Source organism: Artibeus jamaicensis, unplaced genomic scaffold, assembly GCF_021234435.1.
Source record: "Artibeus jamaicensis isolate MK-2021 breed Jamaican fruit bat unplaced genomic scaffold, CSHL_Jam_final contig_452, whole genome shotgun sequence".
Lineage (NCBI taxonomy): Eukaryota > Metazoa > Chordata > Mammalia > Chiroptera > Phyllostomidae > Artibeus > Artibeus jamaicensis.
In genome coordinates, this window is record NW_026521837.1 from 5039931 (window position 1) to 5064675 (window position 24745).

General features: G+C 40.9%; 1 protein-coding gene and 1 non-coding gene across 5 annotated transcripts in view; one reads left to right on the top strand and one right to left on the bottom strand.

The window, feature by feature from the left end:
• The window catches only part of HSD17B11 (hydroxysteroid 17-beta dehydrogenase 11), an 80780-nt gene that overhangs the window by 23820 nt on the left and 32215 nt on the right, over nt 1-24745 (bottom strand). The gene's annotated exons all lie outside the window — the stretch shown is intronic.
• LOC119039641 (U6 spliceosomal RNA) lies at nt 20688-20794 on the top strand. Its single transcript, XR_005080651.1, has one exon. It is a non-coding gene; the product is annotated as a U6 spliceosomal RNA (small nuclear RNA).

The window sequence follows — 24745 nt, forward strand, 5'->3', positions numbered from 1 at the left end:
TATCTGAGAAGCACTTTATCTGCCCTTCCATTCTAAATGAAAGCTTTGCTGGATAGAGGAATCTTGGTTGTAGGTCTTTGGATTTCATGACTTGGAATACCTCTTTTCAGCCCCTTCTTGCCTGTAGGGTCTCTTTTGAGAAATCAACTGACAGTCTGATGGGTACTCCTTTGTAGGTGACTGTCCCCTTATCTCTTGCTGCTTCTAGGATTCTCTCCTTCATTTTAATCTTGGCTAATGTAATGATGATGTGCCTTGGTGTGTTCCTTCTTGGGTCCAACTTCTTTGGTACTCTCTGAGCTTCCTGGATTTCCTGAAAGTCTATTGCCTTTGCCAGATTGGGGAAATTCTCCTTTATTATTTGTTCCAATAAGTTTTCCACTGATGGCTGTTCCTTTCCCCCTTCTGATACCCCTATAATTCAGATTTTAGAGCGTTTAAAGATGTCCTGGAGGTTCCTAAGCCTCTCCTCATTTTTTTAAAATTCTGGTTTCTTCATATTTTCCTGTTTGGTCATTTTTTTTCTTCCTTCTGGTTCACTCCCTTGATTTGAGTCCCAGTTTCCTTTTCATCACTATTGGTTCCCTGTGCATTTTCCTTCATTTCACTTAGTGTAGCCTTCATTTTTTCATCTAATTTGCAACCAAAATTAACCAGTTCTGTGAACATCCTGATCACCAGTGTTTTGAACTGTGCATCTGAAAGTTTTGCTATTTCTTCATCACTTAGAGTTATGGGCTCTGGGGCTTCGAGATCTTCTTGAGCCATTTTTGGTCTGTTTGTGCCCATTAAGTATGAGGAGGGGAGCCTTAGGTGTTTACCAGGGTGGGGCCACCCAGGTCACTGAGTTGAGACACTATATGTGGGGGCAGGGTCAGAGCAGAGAAATAGTGGCCCCCTCTGCTGTTTCCCGCCACTGGGTGAGGAGTGGAGCCTTAGATGTTCACCAGGGCAGGGCCGCTCAGGTCACTGGGTCAGAGCGAGGAAACAGCGGCCTCCTCTTCTGCCTCTCGCCACTGGGGCCTGCTAGGTCCCGTCTCACCACCCACTCCCTCACTGGTCTATCTGCGCATGAATGTGCTGTCCACAGTCAACCCCCTGCCCTGCGCCCTTGCTGGGTCCAGCGGTCACTCACTAGGTCCGCCCATTGCAACCCCACACCTGGGATCTGCACGCCTGAGTCTGTCTAACTGAGTTTTCCTGTGCAACCCTGCTCCACCAGCTGCTGGCTTCGCCCCTCTTACTGGTCAGGCTGAAGAATTTGTTGCTTTCAGACTTCCGAAAAGCTCAATTTTCTGTGTTCTGGCTGTGTTTTCTGTTGCTAATATTATGTTGTCTCTAAACTTGGTTGTGTGAGAAAGCACGGCATCTCCACCTATGCCTCCATCTTGGCGGAAGTCCTGAAGTAAATTTTTAAAGCATTGAATTTAAATTAGGATTTCCATCATTAAGGTGCATACATCCTTGGATGGAGCTCATTTATTTCTTTCTGTTTGGTTTTGTGGACAACCACTGCTTTAGATTGAATATTTTATACATGATTTATAGCTGACATGGCACCTTCACAGAGAAATCTGTATGGGAAAAGTTTTTTAAACATTTCAACTTAAAATGTTTGACAAAAGAGTTCTTTTCAGTTGTCAGTTAAAATACCCTGAGAGTTGTCTGGTTTGCATTTAAATTTCCTCTGTTCTTCCTGTCTTCCTTAACATATACCACTCTTTGTGTGTGTGTGTCTTTTAATACTCATACTTCAAATATTATACATATATAAAGAAAGCACTGCCATATACCAGTCTTCTCACCTTCTCATTTTATATTGATAAAATCTCATATGAAATCTTATATGAGTAAAGACCTAAAACTGAAGGTCTTGGCTTGTTGGTGAAACTGTTGGTGAGTTGTGATGCTAAGAGTTTACAAAGATACACCACTAGAATCCATTCCATCCATCCCTCTACCTTTCCTTAAGTGTTTACTGAATATCTATTATGCATTCTAGGATAAGGAATACTAAAGTACTTTAAAAATAGCTACTGTATTTGACGGGCTTCTTGTTTAACTGAAAGGCCAAGATGGCCATCATGAAACAGTTGTTGAAAAATATTAGGCATCTCTAATAAAGAGCTATAACTGTAGGGAGGGTTAATATGGGCTGGAATAGTGAAGGAAGGCTTCCAAAGGACAACTGGGTGTTCAAGGATGGGTAAGATTTGCATAGGCAGTTGAAGGGAAGAGTTTATGAGTGAATATAAAAAGGCAGACACAGGACATCTGGTTAAATAGAGGCATAAGGAGACATGCTTCACTTCCTTGTGCAACCACAGAGAGAATTGCAACTACATCTCAAAACAAATAACAACCGGTACTGTCAGAAAATTGAGCTGTATGAAAGTCTAACAACCAAGGATTTAAAGAAGCCACATTCATCCAGATGGGTAAGATGGGCAGAGTCGCAGAGATGGGCAGAGTGGCTTGGAGACATGGCCGCATGGTATAGAGAGGAGCTGACAGCAGTGGCAGAATGGGTGGTCCCATACTCATGTGTGGTAGATACAAATCAGGAGGGATACTTTGGGAGTGAGCGATCCCAGCCCCAGGCCAGACCACAGAGCTGAGGTTTCCAGCACTAGGAAGAAAAATCCTCATAAATTCTGGCTGTGAAAACCGGTGGGAGTTGGGGTGACAAAAGAAACTGCCGAATTTTTAGGAGAGTCCATTTAAAGGCCCACACAGACTTAAAACATACACAAACCCATCCACTCTGGGATCCACCACCAGAACCACAGCTGGAAGGGCACCAGTCATATACAGGAAGTGGGCGAAGTGACTGAAAATGAGTCAAGGACTGGGCAAACCTCCAGAAGCCAGGCAGCAACATTGTCCCCTTTCCAAATGAACCCTCTCTCCAACACAGAACCATAAAGCAGTTAAGTAGATTGCCTCACCCTAGCAATTACCTAAAGCTCCATCTCACACAACTTACAGGTACCTTTTCTAAGACAAGGAGTCAAAGCAGCTCTACCTAATACACCAAACCAACACAGGAAGGATACCAAATTGAGGAGACAAAGAAATATTGCCCAAATTAAAGAACAGAACAAAACCCCAGAAAAAGAACTAAACAAAATGGAGATAAGCAACCTATCAGGTGCAGCGTTCAAAACACTGGTGATCAGGATGCTCAAAGAACTCACTGAGTATGGCAAAAACATAAAGAAAGAATGGCGGTTACACTAAGTGAAACAAATAAAAATCTACAGGGAATCTACAGTGGAGAGGATGCAGCCAAGAATCAAATCAATGATTTGGAACACAAGAAGGAAAAAGCATTAAATCAGAACATCAGGAAGAAAAAAGAATTCCAAAAAATGAGGATAGGCTTAGGAACCTCTGGGACAACTTTAAACTTTATGATCTGAATCATAAAGGTGCCAGAACAGAAAAGGAAGAGCAAGAAATTCAAAACTTATTTAAAGAAACAATGAAAGAAAACTTCCCTAATTTGGTGAAGGAAAAAGAAATACAAGTCCAGAAAGCACAGAGAGTCCCAAACAAGTTGGACCCAAAGAGAAACACACCAAAACACATTGCAATTAAAATGCCAAAGGTTAAAGATAAATAGAGAATCTTAAAAGCAGCAAGAGAAAAGAAGAGAGTTACCTACAAAGGAGTGCCCATCAGACTGTCAGCTGATTTCTCAAAAGAAGACTTGCAGGCAAGAAGGGGCTGGAAAGAAGTATTCCAAGTTATGAAAGGCAAGAACCTACATCCAAGATTACTCTATCCAGCAAAGTTTTCATTTAGAATGGAAGGGCAGATAAAGTGCTTCCCAGATAAGATCAAGTTAAAGGAGTTCATCATCACCAAGCCCTTATTATATGAAATGTTAAAGGGGCTTATCTAAGAAAATGAAGATAAAAAATATGAACAGTAAAATGACAACAAACTCACAACTATTAACAAATAAATCTACGAAAAACAAACTAAGCAAACAACCAGAACAGGAACAGACTCATAGTTATAGAGATCATTTGGAGGGTTATCAGCTGGGAGGGGGCAGGGAGAAAAAGGGGGAAAAGGTGCAGGATTTAAGAAGCACAATTAGTAGGTACAAAATAGACAGGGGGAGGATAAGAATAGTATAGGAAATGGAGAAGCCAAAGAACTTACATGTACGACCCATGGACATGAACTAAGTTGGGTGGATTGCTGGAGGGAACTGGGATACCAGGAGTAGGGGGGCAAAGGGGAAAAACTAGGACAACTGTAATGGCATAATCAAATAAATATAATTAAAATGTTTTTAAAAGACAGACATATTCTGTAAAGATAATCATATTGAAAATCACTTTGGTATTACTGACTAATGCAAGTTATATTTTCCTGTCTTGAGGTGGGAGGTAGGTAGGGTGGAAGATTGACAAATCAGCAAAACAGCAGCAAAGATCTGACTGGGAGAGAGGCAAGTTAATTGATATATAAGTTCTGATCAGGCATTTTTTTCAAATTCTCACATCACTTTTTTTTTCATTGCTTTTAGAGAGAGAAAGAGAGAGAGGGAAATACCTATGCAAGGGAGAAGCATCCATGGTTGCCTCCATATGCACCCAGGGATTGTAGGCATCTAGACCAAGGATCAGACCACAACGTAGGTATGTACCCTCAATGGGAATCAAACCCACAACCTTTCAGTTATAGGCCATCACTCCAACCAACTGAGCCACACTGGCCAGGGCCTGACCAAACACTTTTAAAGTGCTGATTGAGTTATCCTGGTTCTCCCACTTATTAGCTATTGGACCTCGATCTGGCTTAATCTCTCTGAACCTCAATTCGCTCACCTGTCAAACAAGCTAATAGGATTATCGTCGTGATCCAATGAAAGAATGCAATGGTTTATCAGAATGCTTCGGTCATGGTATTTGATATTTACTCTTTTAAAAATTATTATAAAATTAATGATATTACATTTTCTATAGAAAGCTAGATTAGTACCCACATAATTAAAATCCAAGAAAGGAAAAAATTTTTTAAATTACTGGAATAGTAACAGATTAAAATATAACAAGAAAGTAATCCTAGCCCTAGCTGGTGTAGCTCATTGGATTGAGCACGGGCCTGTGAACCAAAAGATCACGGTTCAATTCCCAGTCAGGGCACATGCCCGGGTTGCAGGCCAGTTCCCAGCAGGGGATGCACTGGAAGCAACCGTACATTGATATTTCTCTCCTTCTCTCCTTCCCTTCCCTTCTAAAGATAAAAAAAAAAATAAATTAAAAAAAAAGTAATCCTTTTTTTCTGGTAATAAATCTTTTCTCTGTTCTTCTGCACCAGTGCTCATGCTTCTGATCAGAATGAAGTTGATTAGCAATATGAAACAACAAATTGGCAGAGTTGGATGGATTAGATGCAAGGAAAAAGTATGTCCTTGTTCACACAACCACCTCAGTAAGCAGAGACTAATCTAATTGAAATCAGGCAGATGTAAAGAATCTTTTCATTTTCCATGTCAGTGGCCTTGGATACAGTCTCTTGAGGAAACTTGTGTCCTGAAGTCTCCCCTCATTTCTGGAGTTACAAATCTCTTCTCAGTCATTGCAGTTCAACACAAACACATGCACAGTGGCCCCTAGTTTCTGCATTCTGCTGAGATTTCCTCAGCATTGTGTTGTTATTGGAAAAAACAAATTCACAAAGATGTAGGTCAGTTAGAGAGCAAGAATGTGGAAGAAAGCATTGGAGAAGAACGTTTTTTAAAGATTGAAATTCATGTGCCCCCTCCACTGCCCCGCTTTAGAAAATTTATGAGAGACTCTAGATCACAAAGCAATTACCCCTGACTTTTCTGCCAGGGAATGCTCATAGCAGTCATGTGTTTCCATCTTGTTTCTCTACATTCTTACCAGCCATTCTGCACACACACAAAACAATCCTTCATGTTTTTCCAGCTTTTCATGTTGGTTTGGAGGTTTTCCAGGAGGCAGTTTCTTGAATTTGGCTCCTCTCATAGCTTAAAGAACATGCTTGAAAGATGTTGCTCTTTGTGGTGTCATGAAGGGAGATGTTTGAGTAAGGAGAAAAAAACTCAACAATTTATTTAAAGTATATTTATTGAGCACTGCTTATGTAATCAGTAGGAAAGCACCAATTTTAAACTAGTGGTAATTTTAAACTATATACCTCTGCCCATCATACTTTTCTTGATGGTTCAGATTAAATACTCTAGAATATAGGGGGGAAAGAGAAAGAACACTTATTTGAGGAAGACTTTCAGGCCTGAAAACATGGAATAGACTGACAGCGACCAGAGTGGGAGGCAGAGAATGGTGGAAAGAAGGGGAAGGGACTAGTCAAAGAACATGTGAATGGCCAATGGACATGGACCATTGACTGTGGGGATTGACTATGGGATCAGATGGAGGAGGGCAAAGGGGGAAAAACGGGTACAACTGTAGGTGAATAGCAATAAAAAAATTAAAGGAAGACTTTCATAGGGAGATGGTGCTACTACTGTTGGGGATATAATAGTATTTTCTTCAAGTGTCCTGGAGGGAAAATGAGCAAGGGCCACTGGTTGGATTCTCACTTGTGTAACAACTGCACCTAACTCCAGGACATGGAAGCTGAGCAACTTCTTTTCACCCTAAATTTAAAGGCGTCTTTCCTAAGATAAAATTGCTCAGATGTTTCTTGACCTGCATTTCTGGAAAAGTAGAATTCTTTTCAAATTTTGACATCTGCTGACTTTTGTAGAAAATACTGTAAGGCTTTAAAAATTCTACTTTTTCCCTCTCACAATTTCCCAACTTTTCTTGGTGACGAAGGGGCGAGGACACCTGAAATACCTTTCCTGAACGTTGGGATGTTAGTGGTGTAGCTGTTATTTGGGGTGGCTCCTAAGTGACTAGCAGGTGGTTTTCCTTAGCCTGCACCATCTCCCTGGTCCTTCATTTTTCACTAGGGTGGGCTAAACCCTGGAGCAGCAGCCTGAAATCCCAAAAAACAGACTCAGAGATTAGGACACGTAGTCACTAAGCCAGTATCCCCTCATAGCATTTTGGAGGCTGCAGAAAAGGAGTGGAGGGAGGACAAGAGTGCGGTTCACCGATACAGGCTTCAGCTGGTAGCTCACTCATTTTCAGTTTACAAAGAACCACTATACACTCTTTTGTCTCTAGATTCAAGGCTGGGAGAGAGCATTAGTAACCAGAACTTTTATGAGATGATTTAGCTGAACTAGAGCATTGCAAAATGTAATGCCTTGTCTTTTCATAAGCAAAATGCTTGCTTTAGCTTCAACTCCAGTGTACATTTTTTTAAAGTAATAGTTTAAATGAAATGAGGGCAAACTGCTAACGTGACTCATCTATAAGTCAAAAGAAACCCTCTGTGACAACAAGGCAGTTGGCACTTTCCACAGGTAAAGGAGAGATCTGAGTTACATTTATAGCTTTGTGGTGGATCCTTTCTTGTCTCAAATGTTTAACCATAAAAGTCAAGGATTCAAAGGTATCCTTCAAGCAGAATTGTACTTACATATTTTATTATTATTTCTTTCTAACTTTGCTTTTCTCTTGTTATTGGACGTTGTAAATTAAAAAATGTAATGTCAGTCTTCTCCCTAAAACTATACATCTTGAAAGAGATCTAAATGTTAGATTTCATCAAGGCTTTTTCATGGATTTATACTTATTTATATATTTTTGATAAATGCCTGAGGACAGCAGACAACAATTTTTTTTCAATTTGTAAATCACATCCTCTTATAGAAAATTCACTGTAATCTCTTCAAGGACCAAACCAAATGCCAAATCACTTTCATCTATATCAACTCATCTATTATACAAATGTCTATATCTGTTACACAAAAATCTGTATCTGTTACATAAAAATGTAAACTTTTCTTGTATAGCATTCTTCACTGTCTAGAAGAACCAGAGAAATGGTTTTCTAAGTTAAAGAGACATTTTTCAAGGTCTTAATAAAATATGTTCCAGCTAGATATGATATAGCGATAGACATGAGGGAGTAATAATATAATGGCAATTGAAATCATTATAATTTGTGGAAAATCTGATTCCAAAAAAATTTACAACTTTTCTAAACTTAAATCCTGTAAACACTTTTCTGTGTACATTTTCATGGCTTTGCCAGAATTCACAAATTCAGGGGAAATGATACAAAATTTCAGTTATTTCAGTTTTACTTTGAGTAGTTAATGTAGTGCTTACAAATATGTACCAGAAAAACACAATTGCTCATGAGAAAACCTGACTCAGTGCCTGTAGGTCTTATTTATTGAACTGGTGTTTACTGCAGTCAGGCATTGTTCTAAGCACTTAAAATATTCACTCATTTAATGTTCTTGCCCAGGGGTTGGAAAACTTTTTTCTTTAAAGAGCAAGGTAGTAAATACTTTAGAATTGTGTGCATGTGATGGGAAGCACTAAGATTCTCTCTGGTGTTCTTTTTTCTTTGTTTGGTTTTTGCTTTGACAACCCTTAAAAAATACCATTCCTTGCTCAACAGGCTGACCACAGGCCAGGCCGCTCTTGCCCATTTTGTGAGATAGTATCCCCATTTGAAAGAGAAGAAAACTGAGGCTGAGGGAGAGAAATTCAGTGACTGCCCAATTTAAATAGCTTGGAGGCAGCCTGGCTCCTGAGTCTGCGTTACTGACCCACATGTTGCATCATAACAGTCACGCCCCAGGCGCCATATGTTTCCTTCACCAAACCATCCTCATGCATGTGCAGCATAAGGGCCCAGGGCGTTCAGTTATCAAACTTTGATAAAGAAAAATACAAAGATAAGCAGATGCTAAGTCAAACAGTTTTTAAACACATGTCTTACTTTGTTACTTTAGAAGATGAGCAGATGAATCCATTACCTTATCTATCCCCCACAAAAGCAGTTTGCTCCTCTGTTTTGCAAACTCACAGGCAGTCGGCCTACCTCACCTGTGTCCCATTCCTATGAGAACCACTTCCTCAGCCACAGAATTTCTCTTCCATGGAATAAAAATCTTCACCAAGGACTCCAAGTAGAAGCAGACAATGGTGGTTGGAAGAAGGAGGAGATCCATGACAGTGTTCATGGCTCTGCTCTGTACCCTTCTCTGGCTCAGTACTTGTCTAGTCCCAGCAGAGAACCCCACCCCCACCCTGCCCACCTTCTGCACTGAACTCCAGGGAAGAGCTGTGCTCCAAGTGTTGATGGGACTGGCAGGGGTGAGCCAGGTGTGCAGGCAGGCTTTGTCCATGTGTTCTAATAGGTCAGATACACCCCTAGCTTTGAAAGATGCCAGTTGCCAGTAAAAGCTTGGTACAGGGACAAGGGAACCCAAGAGAAAGTACTCTCTAAACTTGCTTAAAAGATAAACAGTTCTGGACCATGTTTCACTATAAAGTTTCATATCTAGAAATTACTTTAAAGGTACTGCATCAGTTAATGGCTTCTTCGATCTCTCTGCAAACTTTTTTTTTTAAATTGATTATGCTGTTACAGTTGTTCTATTCCCCCCTTCATTCCCCTCCACCCTGCCCCCCCATCCCCACCATTACCCCCCTTTAGTTTATGTCCATGTGTCTCAAGTCCTTTAGGTTCTATATTTCCCATGCTATTTTTGCCCCCCCATCTATTTTCTATCTACTGTCTATGCTACTTATTTTCTGTACCTTCTCCCCCCTTCTCCTCCTCCCACTCCCCTGTTGCTAACCCTCCTTGAGATCTTCATTTCTATGTTTCCACTCCTGATCTAGCTGTTCTTTTAGTTTGCTTTTATTTTAGGTGTGGTTGTTAATAACTGTGAGCTTGTTGTTCTTTCACTGTTCATGTTTCTTTAACTTCTTTTTCTTAGATAAGTCCCTTTAACATTTCATATAATAAGGGCTTGGTGATGATGAACTCCTTGAATTTGATCTTATCTGAGAAGCACCTTATCTGTCCTCCCATTCTAAATGAAAGTTTTGCTGGATAGAGCAATCTTGGTTGTAGGTCTTTAGATTTCATGACTTGGAATATTTCTTTCCAGCCCCTTCTTGCCTGTAAGGTCTCTTTTGAGAAATCTGCTGACAGTCTGATGGGGACTCCTTTGTAGGTGATTGTCCCCTTAGCTCTTGCTGCTTCTAGATTCTCTCCTTCATTTTAATTTTGGCTAATGTAATTATGATATGCCTTGGTGTGTTTCTTCTTGAGTCCAAATTTTTTGGTACTCTCTGAGCTTCTTGGATTTCTTGGAAGTCTATTTCCTTTGCCGATTGGGGAAATTTTCTTTTATTATTTGTTCAAATAATTTTTCCACTGGTGGTTGTGTCTTTCCCCCTTCTGGTACCCCTATAATTCGGATATTGGAGTGTTTAAAGATGTCCTGGAGGTTCCTAAGACTCTCCTCATTTCTTTGAATTCTTGCTCCTTGACTCTTTTCTGTTTGGCCATTATTTGCTTTCTTCTGGTCCACTCCATTGATTTGAGTCCCAGTTTCCTTTTCATCTCTATGGGTTTCCTGTGGAATTCCATTCATTTCCCTTAGTTTAGCCTTCATATGTTTCTCTAATTTGTGGCTATAATCAACCAGTTCTGTGAGGAACCTGATGACCAGTGTTTTAAACTGTGCGTCTGAGAGTTTTGCTATTTCTTCATCGCTTAGATTTATCTCTGGGGCTTTGAGGTCTTCCTGCGACATTTTTGGTCTGTTCTGGCCCTTTAAATGTGAGAAGCGGCGCCTTGGACTCCCAGGTCGCTGGGTTGTGACGTTGTATGTGGGGGCGTGGTCAGAGCGGGGAAAATGGCTGCGCCCGCCGCTTGCCACGGGGACCACCGGCCCGGTCCAACCGCCCACTCCCTCGCCTGTCCGCTAGGCAGGCAACTGCAGATAGGCAACCGCAGTCAACACGCAGCACCGCCTCCCCACTGTCTCCTCAGCAGTCGCTCACCCGGTGGGTTGCTTGGTCACTCACTAGGTCCAATCCTGCGTTTGGAACCCGTGCGTCTGGATTCGCGCGTCTGGATTCCGAGCCTGGGTCCCTCCGACCGGAGTCCTCCTGTGCAACCCCTCACGAGACGCCGGTTTCGCCCTTTACCGATCGGGCTGAAGAATTTGTTGTTAACGGACTTCCGAAAAGTTCAATTTTCCGTGCTCTGGTTGTGTTTTCTGATGCTAATATTTAGTTGTCCCTAAACTTGGTTGTGTGAGAAGGCACGGCACATCCACCTATACCTCCATCTTGGCGGAAGTCCCTCTGTAAACTTTTTTTTAATGAAGGAAAAGGAAAATGTAGAGATATTATCTTAAACTTAAAGTGTAACCTAACCAAGCTTAGTTTGATTCATTTATTCATGAAAGCTCAGCATCAATATTTCAGTTAGCTCATCATTTTACAAGCTATCTATTTCCCAGAAAAACTCTTGATTTGGGGGAAGATTGTAGATTATTAAACAATTAGCCCTCCACCAGGAGCTAGAACGCTCCACTTGAAAGTGGTGTTACTTCCAATGCTCAAAGGTGGAAACAACCAAAGAGCCCATCAACAAATGAATGGCTAGATAAAATGTATTACATACATACAATGAAATATTATTCATCCCTAAAAAGGAATGCAATTCTGGTGCATGCCACATGGATGAACTTTGAAAACATTGTGCTAAGTGAAATAAGCCAGATAGAGAAAGACAAGTGCTGTATGATTATACTTAGATGAGTTATCTAGAATAATCAAATACAGAGAAGCCAGAAACAGAATGGTGGTCATCAGGAATGAGTTTGCAGGGCAGGGAGAATGAGGAATTATTGTTTGAGAACTACATAGTCATTGTTAGAAGGTATGATGTATACTAAGGTGAGAAGAAAGGCAGTATAGAGTTTCAATTTGGAGTGATGAAAAAGTTCTGGGGCTAGATGGTGGTGATAGTTGTACAATAATTGGACCGTACTTAATGCCACTAAAATGTACCTTTTAAAATGGTAAAAATAGTAACCTTTATGTTATGTGTATTTTGCTACAATAAAAAAGTGTGTTGATTTTGGCCAATCCTATTTCTTTTTTTTTTCATGTCTCAATTTCTTTATCTGTAAAATAGACATAAAAATAAAGCATACTTTGACCCAACACAGGCCCTACCACACATCACAAGGGCAACCTTCCCTCACACGCAAGGTAGTTATAAGGGTCCAATGAGACAGCATGAATTGGCTTTGCAAGTAGTAAATGGCTTTATAAATCAAATGATAATAGCAATAGTTTAAATTTATATGCAGCACTTACTGTATACCATAGACTAATTTAAAGGCTTCATGTATCAACTTTACATACCACAAGAGGGTTAAATTAAATGAGACCAACTACTTCAAAACCAATTGAGTGGTTCTCAACCACTTGCCTGTCACAGGACATTTTACTGTTGTCTGGAGACATTTTGGGTTGTCATGCATGCTACTGGCATCTAGTGGGTAAAGGCCAGGGATGTTGCTGAAAGAATTACCCAGCCCCAAATGTCAGTAGTACCAAGAATGAGACACTCAGACCTAGGTTATACCATATTGCATTGAAGAGAGAATATTTGTTTCTTTAAGTTTAAACCCAGAGTGTATTTAAAAAAAGATACTTGATTATATCATTGTACATTCAGGTTTGCAATGATGATCATATGAAGCCAGTGAAATATTAACATATGCAGTTTAGATCAGACCTGATGTTGGGCTGCCATGTGAGGATTCTGTTTTCTGTCTAAATGTCTATAACCCAATAATCAGTTTGCTGAGGGTGGGCCAGACCAGAGGACTCACATCATCCAAATTCATGTACTACTATAGATAGGCTTCTGAAAGGCAATTTAAAATTTTATAGCAAGATATAGATTCTTCTACCTCCTGGGGTATTTCAATTGACCAAAAATTAAGAAACTTTGAGGAAGTGAAAATCATTTAGTGAACATTACTTAGTTAACATTATTCTGTTTGGGTGCTGAAAAATTTCATTCAGCATGAGATAACCTGATGAATTACCTTTTATCTATTTCTTGTTATCTTGGGGTCAGAATGTTCACATTCCTTTAATATGGGGTTTTAGTTGCCTCAACAATGCTAGAAGCACAGAATCTGATCTTTAATTTTTTCTGGGTTTTCGAGATTTTTGTTTGTTTGGCTTTATGACATCATTGTCTTAATTTCTGCAGCTTTTCTTAACCAAAAAAAGTTTAGTTTATTCTAATCTCATTTTAGGTCAGTTGTTTGCTCCTGATATGAATGAAGGCAATTTGACTATATCATTAATTTGTCTATACATTACATTTTACTATGAGTTGCTTTGGGGGAATTTTTTTTGACTAAAGTAGTACCATCCATACCATTTAGATTCTTATTAAACTGAAATATTTTCTTAATGCTCTACTATTTTCTTTTCTATTTTCAATTAATGTCCCACTTGAGAACCATCTCTTTCACCACCAATTTTAGAAATGTAACTATTTTTACACAGGTACTAATAACCAGAAAGGGGAAAAATAGAATAGCATAATTACAATATTTATAACTTGGAGCATAGATAAAAATAATATTAAATATTAATCATAGCATTTATATAGCGAAAGAAAGTGAAGAAACAAAAGAATATATGAGGGAACAGTGGCAGAAGTGTCATTCAAGTTAGATTTTGCCTTCTGAGTGGAGCCATTCTGTGAGCACCACTTGCACACTGGAGAGCTCAAGAGAGTCCATACTATATTGTAATTGTTGGATGGTATGATGTATATTATGGTGAGAAGAAAGGTCAACAATATTTCTTTGGAGACCATAAAATGAAGAAGTTATGGAATTTATGCACATGACGTTAATCCATTGTTTGGTTAGTCTAACTATAGTAAAAGTTTAAGAATATAATCTCTTCAGGACTTCCGCCAAGATGGAGACATAGATGGAGGATCCACCTCGCCTCTGTGCACAACCAAATCTAAGAACAACTATTTTTAACAGCAGTCACAACCAAGCCACACGGAAAATCGACAATACGGAGTCCAAAGGACAACTAGATACTCGGCTGGACCGGTACGAGGAGCGAGGCCAGCAGCGGAGCAGGTTAGCAAGAAAAAATTCCCGGGGCGGTGCGCGGCACGCACAGGCAACCGAGGGCACTGATCGCCAGCGAGCTGGCTGCCGGAGCGCACAGGGAAAAGGCGCGGCGATCGGTCGGTCGCGCACATTTACGTGGGGAGAAGCCAGTGAGAAGGGAAGCCGGCGCGGGGCTGCAGGCTCGCGCAATTCCGATCGGATAAACCCCTGGCGTGCGGAGTGACTGGAAACGCTGGGCTAACGAGAGGAACGCCATTGCTCCCTCTCTGACCCCGCCCCCACACACAGCGTCACAAACCAGCGACCTGGGTCGCCCCGTCCTGGTAAACAACTAAGGCTTCGCTCCACTCACTTAACAGCGTGAACAGACCAAAAATGGCTCTAGGACAACTCAGCCCCAGAACCGATAGACCTAAGTGATGAAGAAATAGCCAGTCTTTCAGATGCACAGTTCAAAACACTGGTTATAAGGATCCTTACAGAACTGGTTGACTTTAGCCACAAATTAGAGAAACATATGGAAGCTAAATTAATTGAAATGAATGGGGATACAAAAGATTCCAATAGTAATGGAAAGAAAATTGGGACTCAAATCAAGGGAGAGAACCAGAAGGAAGAAAAAAATGATCAAGCAGAAAGGAATGAAGAAATAAGAATTCAGAAAAATGAGGAGAAGATTAGGAACCTCCAGGACATCTTTAAACGTTCCAACATCCGAATTATAGGGGGTACCAGAAGGGGGAAAGGCACAACCACCAGTTGAAAAATTATTTGAACAAATAATAAAGGAGAATTTCCCCAAGATGGCAAAGGAAATAGACTTCCGAGAAATCCAGGAAGCTCAGAGAGTCCCAAAGAAGTTGGACTCAAGAAGGAACACACCAAGGCACATCATAATTACATTAGCCAAGATTAAAATGAAGGAGAGAATCTTAGAAGCAGCAAGAGCTAAGGGGACAGTCACCTACAAAGGAGTTCCCATCAGACTGTCAGCTGATTTCTCAAAAGAGACCTTACAGGCAAGAAGGGGCTGGAAAGAGGTATTCCAAGTCATGAAAACCAAAGATCTACAACCAAGATTGCTCTACCCAGCAAAACTTTCATTTAGAATGGAAGGACAGATAAAGTGCTTCTCAGATAAGACCAAATTCAAGGAGTTCATCATCACCAAGCCCTTATTATATGAAATGTTAAAGGGACTTACCTAAGAAAAAGAAGATAAAAAAGATGAACAGTGAAAGGACAGCAAACTCCCAGTTATTAACAACCACACCTAAAACAAAAGCAGACTAAGAGGATAGCTAGATCAGGAGCAGAACCATAGAAATGAAGATCTCAGGGAGGGTTAGCAATAGGGGAGTGGGAGGAGGGGAAGGGGGGAGAAGGTACAGAAAATAAGTAGCATAGACAGTAGATAGAAAATACATAGGGGGAGGGTAAGAATAGTAGGGGAAATACAGAATCTAAAGAAATTGAGACACATGTTCATGAACTAAAGGGGGAAATGGTGGGGGAGGGGTATGCAGGGTGGAGGGGAAGGGAGGGGGGAATAGAGCAAATGTAATGGCATAATCAATAAAAAAATAAATAAAATAAATTAAAAAAAAAGAATATAATCTCTTCAAATAAATACTTTTTTCTTTCTTGAAGAGGTTTTTTAGTTCATCACCAGGGGGTCTGTGTACTGCCAAATTGACAAAGGAGTACTAGGTAGCATCAAAGGTCATATAAAGTTCTCCTGAAGGTTCCAAAACCTAGAATCTGTCCAAGCAAATCCCAAATTCACACTTCATAGAAAGCCTCAGCATATTTATCAATACTACTTCTTTCCTGTAGTAACAAAGAAAAAGTCTTGATCTCTATAGTCTGCTTCTGGACCTTTCTTTCCTTGTCTCCCAAATTGTTCTTCCTTTCTGTTGATTCCAATCTCATCCTGCCTACAGGACCTTTTTTGCTTTTGTTTTCTGATCTCTTCCACTGTGAAAATATTGTGACATCTTTACTCACCTCATCCCCATTTGCCATCCTGTCTTTCATCATTTCCTGTCAAATTAAGTTACTGTGATTACTTCTGCTTTCTGGCTACCTATTTCCTTGGGAGGACAGAAATCTTTCCTTTTTACTTTCTACATGGTGTGAAGTGCTATGACATTCCTAAATATAAGGAGCTATATGAACTGACAAGAAGGGCATATTACTCAGTCCTGAAGATGTGAGTGGGAGGCAAGCCATAAATGGGACCTAAAGGGTGAGCAGGGGTTTCCCAGATGATGAAGGGAGTAAGAGTGTTCCAGATATAGGAAACTGTGTGAAGTGGCACGGGGAAGTGAGAGATTGTGGCACATTCAAGGAATGGGAAGTTCTGTCTAGAGAACAGAGTGTGGGACAGAGAGAAAAGAGAGAGGACAAGGAAGAGGCTCAATCACTCAGAATCTCAGCATCAATGAGAGCTAGTAAAAGTTTTTGAGTAGGGGATACTATTACCAGATTAAGAAATACTGTAGGATGGAGAATGCATTGGAAAGAGGGTGGGAGCTGATAAAGGGAGGCTAGCTATGCTTTTCAGGAATCCAGGCCAGAGGTGATTGTGGCTTGAATGAAGGTTGTGGCAAAGAGATATTTAGAAGATAGAATAATAGAAGAAATGAGCATTTGTTTTATATGTGTGTGTATGTATATATACATACGTGTGTATGGCAGTAGGTATACTTTAGGGAGTGTTCCAGGCATTGAGGATATCACAGTGAACAAAATCCATAAAAAACAAACCACGAGAAGCATAAGAAATTGAGCTGAATGGAAGTTCACAACTAAGGAATTAAAGAAGAAACAACATCCATCCAGTTGGGTAGGGAGGGTAGGGATGTGGAAATGTGAAACGGCTTGTGGATACAAATCAGGAGGAATATCTTGGGAGAGGTTCCAGCCCCATAGCAGTTTCCTCAGCCCAGGGTTCCAGTGCCAGGAAGATAAGTCCCTGTAACTTCTGACTAAAAAAACCACTGGACATTGAGTCAGATGCCCAAACAGTTCCTCTTAAAGAGCCCATGCACAGACTTACTCAGACTCACTCCCTCTGAGCTCTAGAACTGGGGCAGCAGCTTGAAAGGCACCAGTAGCATACAGGGAGGAATTGAGGTGTCTAGCATCAGGGCAAGAGCAGGAGACAGCTTTCTCCCAGACAAAACTGCTAGTAGAGGCCATTGTTCCTTTCCTGAACCCCCCCCCCATAGAACCACAGAGCAGCGGGCACCATATCTGAGACTCCATCAATTTGGCTCACACTGTTTGCCCCACATTGGTAATTCCTTGAGGCTCTGTCCCACAAAACTTACAGGCCCACTGAAGCTATTAACAATGGCTTTTTCATAGAATGCCTTGTTTTACAAGGTTCCAGCCCCAGACCTTCCTAAATCCTCTCAAACAAGCAGCCTCTGGTCTCATCAAGTCCCCATATCTCTTGCTAAGTGGCCCCAGGTCCAGCACTAGTAGCACCTGGCCTTGGTTCACAGTCTGGCCTTGCCTGGGCACCTCCATCCCAGCACAAAGCAACAGACATCTGAAGATTGCTTTGTAATTTATGCCAAGTGGCCCCAGATAGAACATAGGTAATGGTTGACCTTGGCCTGTGCCTCCTGGGAAAATTCAGAGTCTGTACACATAGTAGACAGTTATAGCTCATGTTAGAGACCACCACCCAACCACCTCCACAAGCAACACATTCAAAGGACAGACTCAGTAGGCACCAGAGCCCTGCGGAAGTAAGTCCTGCTCTGTGGAGTTGGGCCCTACACAGCTGATCCTCCATAGAGAGCAGAGGTTGATGGTCAGTGGTCACAGCCAGTCCTTGAAGTTAACTGGCTTAGGCAAATTCCTCCCATTGCCCTTCCCACAGCTATCAAGGCTCAACTACAAGAGAAGTGTGTATTCATCCCACATAGAGGGTGCACCTCAAGTGCCAGCTTGGGTGATAGAAAAGGCTGTGCCACTTGACGCTACAGAACACCTACTACCTTGGGCCATGCTACCAAGACAGGGAGTCAAGCAGCTCTACCAAATTCATAAAAACAAGCAAAGGGAGGGTGCCAAAATGAGGAGACAAAGAAATATGGCTCAAATAAAAGATCAGAACAAAACTCCAGAGAAAGAACTAAACAAAATGTAGATAAGCAATCTATCGGATGCAGAGTTCAAAACATTGGTTATAAGGATGCTCAAGGAACTCAGTGGGTACTTCAACAGCATAAAAAAGACACAGGCAGAAATGAAGGATATACTAATTGAAATAAAGAACAACTTCTAAAGTAGATGGGAATCAACAATAAAGTGGATGAAGCCTAGAACCAAATCAATTATTTGGAACATAAGGAAGCAAACAGACAAACAAACAAACAAAAAACCCCAACCAATTAGAACAATAAGAAGAAAAGAGAAACCAAAAGAGTGAAGATAGTATAAGCAACCCATGGGACTACTTTAAGAAATCCAACATTCACATCATATGGATGCCAGAAGGAAAAGAGAAAGAGCAAGAAATTGTGTATATATATATATATTTTTTTTTAAAGTAATGAGAGTAAAATTCCCTACTTTGGTGAAAGAAATGACATGCAAGTCCAGGAAGCATAAAGAGTCCCAAACAAGATGGTGCAAAGAAGCCCACTCAAAGACACATCATAACTAAAATGCCAAAAGCCAAAGATAAAGAGAGAATCTTAAAAGCAGTCAGAGAAAAGCAGTTAGTTACCTACAGGGGAATTCCCATGAGACTGTCAGCTGATTTCTCAAAAGAAACCTTGTAGGCTAAAAGGGATTAGCAAGAAATATTTAAAGTGATGAAAAGCAAGGACCTATGACCAAGACTACTCTACCCAGCAAAGCTATCATTTAGAATTGAAGGGCAGATAAAGAACCCCCCACATGAGAAAAAGCTAAAGAAGCCCATCATCACCAAACCATTTTTATCTGAAATGTTAAAAAAACTTATTTAAGAAAAAGAAGATCAAAACTATGAACAAAAATGGCAATAAATACAAATCTATCAATAACTGACTCTAAAAAACAAACTAAGAAAATAACCAGAACAGAAACCAAAGCACAGATATGGAAAATATTCTGATGGTTGCCAGAGGGGTGGGGGTAGTTAGGGGTAGGGGGGAAAAGGCAGAGGGATTAAGTACAAATAGGTAGTTATAGAATAGCCATGAGGATGTAAAGTACAGTATAAGAAAGTGAGTAGCCAAAGGATTTACATGCATAACCCATGGACATGAACAATAGTGTAGGGACTGCCTAGGGAGGCAGGTTGCTGGGTGGAGAGGGGCAAAGGGAGAAAAGTTAGGACAACTGTAATAGCATAATCAATTAAATATAATTTAAAAACCAAATCTCTTCCCTTGGGAAGCTTATGCTCTAGGAGGAATGAAGACAACAAAGAAGACAAATAACCAAAATATATAGTATGCTCCCTAATGATAATTGCCAAGGAGAATAGTAGAGAACAGATGAAGACATGGAATCTTTTAAAATATGGCTGTGTAAGCATAAATACAATTTTATGTATAAAGTGAGAAATTCTGAAAAGACCTAAGAAAAAGTACTAAAAGGAAAGAGTGAGCTAGCCTTGTGATCATGTAGAGGATGAGCATTCTGGAGAAGAAACAGTTCTCGAGTTGGAAACGTGTGGTGGCTTGAGGAACATCAAGGGGACCAGTATTGCTGGAGTGAACTGAAAGAGGGTGAGGATGGTTACATTGAGAGGTCACCATGGCTAAGCTATAATTCCCAGTTTCAGTCAAATACTAGTTTAGGTGTTACTGAAGATGTGGTTAACATTGCTGTAATCAGTACTCCTTATATAAAAGAAAATAATTCTTGATTATATGGACAGGCCTCATCCAATATGAAGGCCTTGAAAGCAAAGCTGAGTTTTCACTGTGCTGTAGATTGAATGTTTCTGACCCCTCCAGGCTTATGCTGAAACTCAACCCTCAGTGTGGTGGTATTTGGAGATGGGGCCATTGAGAGGCGATTATGTCATGAAGGTGGTGACCTCATGAATGGAATTAAATGTTCTTATAAAAGAGACACCAGAGAGATTTTCTACCCCTTCTGCCATGTGAGGACAGCAAGAAGACAAGCTGGCTGGGCTGTGGGTTCACACATGAATGGAACAGTTTTTCATCCATCAGATACCATATCTGTTGGTGGCTGGATCTTGCACTTCTAGCTTCTGGAACTGTGAGGGATAAATTTCTGTGGTGTATAAGGCACACAGTTTTTGGTATTGTGTTATAGCGGCCTGAACTGGCTAAGATACTCTGAGTCAGAAGAAATTCTGCCTCAAGACTGCAGCATCAACTTCTGCCAAGAATTTCCAGCTTGCCAGCCTCCCCCACATTTCAAATTTGCCAGCCTCCCACAATCATGTGAGCCAATTCCTCAATTCCTTGACATGATTTCTCTCTCATGTATGTATGTATGTATATAAAATCTTCTACTGGTTCTGTTTCTTTGAAGAACACTGACAAATACAGGTAGTAAGGTAGTGGGTAAGAAAATTGGATTTCATATGGCCTTGTAGGTCATGGTAAGGACTTTAGCTTTAAATTTTAGGAGAGTGCTCACGTTAGCAGCACATATGCTAAAACTGGAACAATACAGAGAAGATCAGCATGACCCCTAAGCAAGAATGAAATGCAAATTCATGAGGCATTCCACATTAAAATAAAAAAAGTTTTAGATGAGAAGCCAATGGAGGATTCTGAGCTGAAGCATGACATGATCTCATATTTTAAAGAATCATCCTGGCTGCTGTGTTGGGAACAACACGAAGGTGAGCGAAATGTGACAATGGCTTAGGTCACAGTGTGGGTGGTAAGTGGTAATAGAATTCTGGGTGTATTTTCTAAGCTGGACAAACAGAATTGTTTTTATCATGGATGTGCGGAGTGAGATAGAGGAATCAAGGATGGCTCTAATTTTTGGGGGTCTGAGCAACTGGCATAGTGGGGTTTGGAGCAGGTTTAGGATAACATCAATAGCACAGTTTCGGCAATACTACCTGGAAATGCCTGTTGGCCATAGAGACAGAGATATCAAGGAGGCATTTGGAGGTGTCTGATGTTCAGAGGAGAGATTCACCTGGAAATATAAATGTGGGAATAGTGACTGATACTGCATGTGTGTGTGGTAGGGATTAGATGATTTTGGTGAGATGAGGGTCAGGGGGCAGGTATAACCCCAGGTTTTTGGCTTGGACACCTGTTAGAAATGTCATTCTCTGTTAGGGAACACAGATGAGGTAGAGAGATGTTTGGTTTTGCATGTGCTGATTACAGACATTTATTTAACTGGAACTGGAGATTATATAGTCTAATTTGATCTTTTTATAGATGAGGAAACTTAGTTTCCAGAACAGCTAGCTTGAATTAGATTGATTAGATTGCCCAGTGTTCTTTTGCAGTACTGGGGAACTGGCAGCTATGGAGAAGACTATAGAATATAAAATGTACATCTCCCTAATTCTGAGGTTGACCAGCCATCCCTAGACCCCCCCCCAAAAGAGAGAGAGAGAGAGAGAGAGAGAGAGAGAGAGAGAAAGAGAGACGAGTAATCAGATAGGCAATAAGGTCATGTGGGAATTCTTTTCTATTTGAGGGAAGGGTGTGATGTCCAGTAGATTAAGACTATCCCAATAATTTCAGGCTCAGAATTTTAGTATCAGAAAATTATACCATGGTGATACTGGGCCAGGCCAGGCTGGACATTTTTCAAGTGAAATAGTTGAGCATCTCCACTGTTGCACTTTATTTCATCTTAAAATAATTCCTATGTGAAATAGCTTTAATTGCCATTTTTGGCTGATTTAGGAATATTGTTTAAATATCAAGGAAAGCTGGGGTAAAAGGAAGTGGAAGGTGTTTAGGGTGATGGTTCCTCTCCCGAAAATTCCACTGAGGCTGTATATATATAACAGTGAGCAAATAGCACATTTGGGTTCAAACCCTCAGTTTGAGTCCAAGTAGCTGTGTGATTTTAGGTGTGTTGAAACTCTTTTAGAATTGTCCAAGGGAGTAAACCTGTGAGCCAGCCTGGGAGAGGAGGTTGTTGATACTTGCTTCCCTTCCCCACAGTAAAATCCTTATTAGCTATTTACTCACTAGCCAAGTTGGTGTTGAAGATGCACTAAAGGTCAGTTTTAGCCCTTTTCTTCAGCCTGGTTCCTCATTCTTTCTAATTCTTGTTTCCATTAAAAAGGGTAGATTTTTGGCAACTGAGAATGGTGGCATGGGGAGGGGCAGGGAAGAGTGTTTCTGGAAGCAAGCATGGAAGCATTCTCAAAGGGAATAGAAGAGATGTCAGTGAATCCTAGCAGTCCTATGTCATAGCTCCAGGGCGACAGCAAGGGCTCAGAGGAATGCTATATAGTGTGTCACTGGAGGCTGGTTTCTTGTCACGGTCAGGATTTCTGTATCCCACAATAGAGAGAGCCATCTGTCATTAAGGTCCTAGTTTAGGGCCACAGAATACCAAGACAGCTGACATAAGCACTCTTCCCCATTTATCCCAAAACAATGTAAGCCTCTGATTTTGTTGCAACCTTCTGAAGGAGCTCTATTGATTGTTGAGATGGATTTTTTTACAAACTCGTTGAGAGGTGAATTCAGAGTTAAGATTAACTTCATTCGGGGGACTTCTGCCAAGATGCAGTTGTAGGTGGAAGCACTGTACCTTCTCGCACAACCAAGTTTAAAAACAACAAAGTTTGAATGACAAAAATGCAGCCAAACCACAGAAAACTGTACTATATGGAAGTCTGACAACAACGAACCCTTCAGCCAAATCGGTAAGGGGGGCAGAGCCAGCAGCAGAGCGAGGTCAGGCAGGAAAGATCCACCAGACCAACCAGGGTGTGCAACCCAGACATGCCAGCAGCCGTGGGCAGATCCCAGGTGTGGAGTAGCAGCAGACCCACTGAGGGCGCAAGGCAGTGGACTCACTGAGGGCTGACCACGGTCACACAGTCGCGTGCAGATAAACCAGTGAAGGAGTGAGCAGTGAGACAGACCGTGCAGGCCCCAGTGGCGAGAAGCGACAGATTCTCTGATCTGATCTATTGTCCCTCTCTGATCCCGCCCCACATACAGTGTCACAAACCAGTGACCTGGGTAGCCCTGCCCTGGTGAACACCTAAGGCTCTGCTCCTCATAGGTAACAGGCATGAACAGATTAAAACATGGCTCAAGAACAACTCAGAGCCCCAGAGCCAATAAATCTAAGCAACCAAAAAATAGCCAAACTTTCAGATGCACAGTTCAAAACACTGGTGATCAGGATGCTCAGAGAACTGGTTGATTTTAGTCACAAATTAGAGGCACATATGAAGGGTAAACTAATTGAAATGAATGGAAATGTACAGGAAACCAATAGTAATGGAAAGGAAACTGGGACTCAAATCAAAGGAGTGGACCAGAAAGAGGAAAAAAATGACCAAACAGAAAAGGATGAAGAAACCAGAATTCAAAAAAATAAGGAGAGGCTTAGTAACCTGCAGGACATCTTTAAACGTTCCAACATTCGAATTATAGGGGTACCAGAAGGGGAAGAGGAACAGCCACCAATGGAAAACTTATTTGAACAAATAATAAAGGAGAATTTTCCCAAGATGGCAAAGGCAATAGGCTTCCAGGAAATCCAGGAAGCTCAGAGAGTCCCAAAGAAGTTGGACCCAAGAAGGAACACACCAAGGCACATCATCATTACATTAGCCAAAATTAAAATGAAGGAGAGAATCCTAGAAGCAGCAAGAGATAAGGGGACAGTCACCTGCAAAGGAGTTCCCATCAGACTGTCAGCTGATTTCTCAAAAGAGACTTTACAGACAAGAAGGGGCTGGAAAGAAGTATTTCAAGTCATGAAATCCAAAGACCTACATCCAAGATTGCTCTACCCAGCAAAGCTTTCATTTATAATGAAGGACAGATAAAGTGCTTCTCAGATAAGATCAAATTCAAAGAGTTCATCATCACCAAGTCCTTATTATATGAAATGTTAAAGGGACTTATCTAAGAAAAAGAAGATAAAAAAGATGAACAGTGAAAGGACAGAAAACTCACAGTTATTAAGAACCACACCTAAACCAAAAGCAAATTAAGAGGACAGCTAGATCAGGAGCAGAACCATAGAAATGAAGATCACATGGAGGATTAGCAACAGGGGAGTGGGAGAAGAAGGGGGGAGAAGGTACAGAGAATAAGTAGCATAGAAGGTAGGTAGAAAATAGATAGGGGGAGGGCAAGAATAGTAGGGGAAATATAGAATCTAAAGAACTTGAGACACGTGGTCATAAACTAAAGGGGAGAATGGTGGGGGAAGGGTGTGCAGGGTGGAGGGGAATGAAGGGGGAAATAGAACAACTGTAATGGCATAATCAATAAAATATATTTAAAAAAAAGAAAAAAAAAGATTAACTTCATTCAAATGACAATGTCTTCAAACATAGAGCCATAGCAGTAATTGCTGATGTTGGTGAATTGAAGCAAGTTGGTTGTTCTTTTTTTTTTAAGGAAATAAAAATGTAAGTCATGACATCTTAAAAGTCCTAATGGAGAAAACAGGCAGAAAAATTTCAGATATTCCATGCAACAATATTTCCACTGATATGTCCCCTAGAGC